The following is a 5,502-nucleotide window of genomic DNA, read 5'->3' as shown; positions in this document are numbered from 1 at the left end:
ATTCTGGGTACACAAAGGATTTGATTTGTGATGGGAAACGAATGCACGAAGTACAGGAAACTACGTTTACTTCAAAATAAGAGCATGGATTTTAAAGTTTTCCATACTTTTGTTGTTGCTCTAGTTGACCACTAGTTGTCTGTCTTCATCAGCATAACATCTATAAATAATTTCTGCGTCTCTAACCCCATTGGTCGATTGCTTCGACCAATTACATCAATTATTGAGCTCCAGCGTTTAAACTTTGTTTTTAAAAAGAGGAGCTCCGATTGTAAAGTAAAATAAATCAATACATACTAAATTTTAGTATGGATTACAAACATTAACTGTTTTCGCCCGGTCACATAGTTCTAACCATTGCCTTCCTGCTACGTAAGCAGACACAAAGCATTGTGGGAAATGTCTGTAAAATGAGAAATGTGACTAAAAGCAACAGTCAGCAAGGACGTATACCTTCCCAACGATTGTGCTTATCGGGAGTGGTGCTGTTGGATCATGTGCATTGTGATTCATTGGCAGGCAGCCATACCTTCTGCTGTTCAAGATAATAATGACAGGTAGATAATCAGTTATTAGTGGTACAACATTTTAATTTTAGAAAGCGCAAATACGCTTATGAATTATAAAAATTAGTAAGATCGCTAAAGCACAAACAAAGTATTCAGGTCCGCAATAAGCGGATTTGCGCTTTAGTGGGTTGGTGCCCACCACTGAACATGACCATGCTGTAAAGTGTTTCCAGTCTCATGCACGTGATCCAAAAAGCTGCATTTTAACTAGAGGGATCAGGTTCTGATCCCACATTACAACACAACGTGTCAGAGGCAAAGCTCAGATATAAACGATAAGAATTCTGCTCATGACTAAATCAGCGTTGGGGACAGGTGTACCTGCACACGTGCTCAACTCAGCTCTTCAGGGTGAGAATTAGAAAGTCAGACACGCACAACAAGCTCTCGTCGGCGGTGTGATGGTGCTAGGTGGAAGGGAGACAGATGGGTCGGAGCTTTGCCTGCCAGCTGCCTCCACCACTCTGTTCTGAACCCTCACAGTTTGGCACAAAGAAACAAAGAAAATAAGTTTTTATAAAGATCGTCTCGAACAACAGAAGTTATAACTACTGGTTGGAAGTGAGCACTTGAAGTGCAAATGCTACGACTGGGAGCTGAACTCTAAATGTGCTGCAAAGCTGTAAACAACTGATTTGAAATATAATAGAAAGATTTTTTTGGCAAGTTATAACCGCAGCAAAAACAAACCGTACACAGGGACAGAACAAGTTTTACCTACAGCTCCTGACAGAAATGGACTTTTATTTTTTTAAAGCCTAACCACATAAATGTTATCAATTGTGTTTTCTGTGTTAAAAGAAATACTGTTTAGAATTTATTGTGATGCCTTTTTTGTTGCTCTCTAATAATATTTCAAATGATGCTGAAAAAAGCCCTCTGTTGAAGAATTATCAAAACGTATAAGTGCATAAGTATTCAACCCTTTTGCTTTAAAATCCAAACCATTACTCTCCTAAGTCACAGATAATAAAAACATAAAACTCCATCTCAAAAACTGGAACTGTGGTACAAAATACATCTTTTTTCTATCAAGTATTTGGATATGGATGCTTACTCAAGTTAAATTACTAAAGTGATAGACTATTTTCTTATAGCAGGGCTATTCAACTGGCGGCCTGTGGGCCGCGTGACCAAAGTTTGGCCCGCCAATTGGTTTATTTATCTTTAAGCCCAAACCCCCCGTTTTCTATATGTTCTTTTAGTTATATATTGGTATCTACAGATACGTCAGAATCTTGGCTAGAAGCTGGTAATAACCATTTCTACGCATGCTGAAGACAGTTCAAACTACAAGCAGTTGAAGATAAGATTATGAAAATGAAAATTGGTTAAAAAATTTGGCAAATCAGAGATGTCAAAATAATTTTCGTTAAATATGAGGCATAACGTGTTMATTTTGTTTTTGATATTGTTTTATTATCACTACTTTTATTGCATAGGGTTCTGTATGTTGTACTAATGATTAAATACAGCAAAATAAACTATTTCAGAGGTAACAGATCTTTATAATAGTTTATTTACATAATAACAACAATAGTCCTGTCTTAGAGTTTACCTGAAAAGACTTTTTTTGTTGTTGTTGTTGTTTCAGTTACTTTATTTGATGTTTAAATTCATTCATTGCCTTTCAGGGAATCTTCCAGTTCAATAAATCTATGTTGTATCCAAAGTTTAACAGTCCAGGAAATACAGATTTTTGGTCAAAATTACAAGTCCAGGCATTTTGACCAAGCGAATATGGCACGCAGAGTTTAAATTCAGTACTTTTACTTACAAAAACGTACTGAAAGGTGAAGGATTCAAGCCATTATGTACACAAAAGCAAATTAAGGATCAAACGAACCTAAAACGTGTTTAAGTGAAGTGAAATGCCGATTTGAATACCAAAATAAAAATTGCATCTGAACATTGCTTTACAGGGTTTAGGTTACTAGAATGCAAAGTCAAAAGTTTAGTTTTTGCTTCATGATTTGGTTAAACCAATTAAGTCATCAGTTTTGTGGCGTTAGAGGGGGAAAAAGACAGTTTGCCAAGATTCTCTCAATTTCTTTTATTTTGAAATAGTGGGGGTTGCTTATGGTCCCATTCAGACACAATGGTCTTCAAGTGAGGCGACCGTAGAACCCATTCTAGCTGCAAACAGCTCCCTGCTTCCATAATCTGAAAGGCTGTTCATCTCCAGCATGTGTTTGGTACCTGACAGGACCTTCTTAAGAGAATCTTTTGAGCTAGCGTACTGCATTTTTGCCTTGATGGGKGCATTTTCAGACGCCCACATGACAAACACCAGCTCTTCTTTCTTACTCAACTCCTTGGTCTCGAAGTGGCAGTCGTAGAGGAGGTAGCGGCACTGATTCTTGTCCAAAAGAGTCAGGAAGAACTTGTACACGTCGTCTCCGGGTTTAAAATCTTTTTGCCGGTAGATTTTCTCYATCTTAATGAAGCCTTCGCTGATTTCAAAGACCACGATCCTGATCCGTTCGCTTGAATCGGCGTCGTTTTTCCACCACTTTCATTTCATTGACGATGGCCTTTACCTCATCGCACACTGACTCCAGAGGCCATCTTGCTTCAGATGTGTGTCTTATAGTTTACCTGAAAATACTTGTTGATGAAATGTGTCTCATCATGTCAGGGTGATTTTTAACCATGTTTGTTTAAAACAGGAAGAGTGTTAGAGAGCAACCGATATAAAAACTAAAACAGAAACACATCTAACATTTAGTCTTAAAATGACCATATTCACACGGTGCATCCTACAGCTAATAATATTAAAACCGGTACCAGCAACCCACTGCTGATTCGTTTAGTAATTCAGMCTGAAATGCTGAGTTTTTACTAAAGCCAAAAAAGTTTGAGTTCAGCCCCTAAAGGATTGCTCTTGGTAAGTTATAGTGTAATCTTTATTAAACACTTTATCTGAGTCACACTGTCTACCATGCAAAATTGCGGCTTGTAATGGCGGATAGATTAAAAGGAATCACTCTCACCTAGTGGCAAATTCCACACCAGTAAGCAACAAATGGCTCTCCGAGTTCTCAGTGACATTTCCAGGGATTAGCTCATRATGTTGGGGTTGAGGAAGCACTCAGCAGGAGGGACACGGGCTGAGCAGAGCTCTGTCCAATCAGCCAAACACACAGATACACAAACGCACAATCTATATGAAACAAAATAGAAATAAAAGACCTAAATGAAAAGCCGTGTTGTGAAACAAAAAGTAGCAGCAGACACAGCTGCATGCTCTTGTCAAATGTATGAACAAAGCAAAATAGGCACAACCAAACGCAAAACATAAACAGATGTTTATGTCAAAATATTGTTTCTTTCAGATGAGTAACATCCCATGATGAGGGTTTATGTGTGCCAACTTATTTTTAGTATCGAACTGAGYGTTCTGTTGCAGAGCTTGTCCACAGCCTCGGTTGGGTTTCATAAAACCTATAACTCCAGATTTGAGCCTGCATTTTTATCTCCATCCCCTAAAGGTGTGCGTCACCAAAATATCTCATAAACTGCAGGACAGAATTTAGTGAAACTCTCAGAAGATATCCATTCATCGGTTTTCTTTACCTGCTTTTGCTGTCCAGGTCGCAGAGGAGCCAGTGCCTACCTCCAGAGTCACAGCACGAGCGTAGCTCTTRACATTTTGAGTCAAACCAATTCAAAATGGTCACCACACTAATGATTAATAGAAAACAGCTAAATCTCAGTGRTTTGTACAGATGCTGAGCTCATTTTGGTGTGCTGGTAGCTGAGAGTCATCCTCAACACATTCTCTGAGCACTATAATAACACAAYATSACAAAGCTACGTTCACACTGYAGGTCTCAACTCAATGCTCAATTTTCTGCAAAAATCAGAGTTTTTTTGCATGGACGTTCACGTTATATTTAGTAAGTGACAACGTTGATTCAACCTGCATAATGCATTCAAGAAAGTGTTTACAGAMGGTTGCTACATGTTAGCATCTCAATTCTGAAGTTGTGCAGTCAGAGCTGGTTAAATAAATATCMGACATGAAGTTTCCTGCCTCTGGTCGACTCATCCAGTGCAGGAGCGACGTGCTAAATGTAAAACAAACTAAAGTATCGATGCAGYAGCTTCAGCATCGATATGGTCTGAGACAGACGTTACTACAATATAGTTCTGTGAATTCTCAGTCRTTCCAGGATKTTGAAGATTAGAAAAACAAATATGAAGCAAYTGKCTTTCTGTTCTGTAGATGAAGAAATGTAGAGCCACAAGATTTAAACTGTACAAAGTCTGTATCAATACTCTAAATCAGTGGTGAATCCKGGTTTATCATGGATCTCTATCCTTCACGTTTTAGATTGTGATTGACAGGGTCCTGCAGAACTTCAAGACCTGCTGAAGTATAGCRCAGTATGAGGGTCATCGGAGAGGCTAACGACTAGGATAAGTTGGCTTGGATAAGCTTTTCTATGCTAGCTGCTAGCCTCTCTGATGCTAATGTCAGCTTATCCATGCTAGTCACTAGAGTCTCTGATGCTAATGCCAGCTTATCTATGCTAGTCGCTAGCCTCTCCAATGCTAATGCCAGCTTATACAAGCTAGTCGCTAGCCTCTCTGATGCTAATGCCAGCTTATCCATGCTATTCACTAGAGTCTATGATGCTAACGCCAGCTTATGTATGCTAGTCACTAGCCTCTTCGATGCTAATTCCAGCTTATCCATGCTAGTCACTAGAGTCTATGATGCTAACGCCACTTTATCTATGCTAGTCACTAGCCTCTCCGATGCTAATGCCAGCTTATCCATGCTAGTCACTAGTCTCCGATGTTAATGCCAGCTTATCCNAGGTAGCGGCACTGATTCTTGTCCAAAAGAGTCAGGAAGAACTTGTACACGTCGTCTCCGGGTTTAAAATCTTTTTGCCGGTAGATTTTCTCTATCTTAATGAAGCCT

At 39.1% G+C, this 5,502-nt stretch overlaps 1 pseudogene; it reads right to left on the bottom strand.

Annotated features, from left to right (window-relative positions):
* Positions 1–2,460: 2,460 nt before the first annotated feature.
* Positions 2,461–3,155, bottom strand: LOC106537005 (cofilin-2 pseudogene; annotated as a pseudogene).
* Between the last annotated feature and the right edge of the window lie 2,347 nt (positions 3,156–5,502).

The sequence above is a fragment of the Austrofundulus limnaeus genome, unplaced genomic scaffold (genome assembly GCF_001266775.1).
Source record: "Austrofundulus limnaeus strain Quisiro unplaced genomic scaffold, Austrofundulus_limnaeus-1.0 Scaffold2079, whole genome shotgun sequence".
NCBI classification, from domain to species: Eukaryota; Metazoa; Chordata; class Actinopteri; order Cyprinodontiformes; family Rivulidae; genus Austrofundulus; species Austrofundulus limnaeus.
Note: the sequence above shows the minus strand (reverse complement) of the source record. Positions and strands in the feature narration are given on the sequence as shown.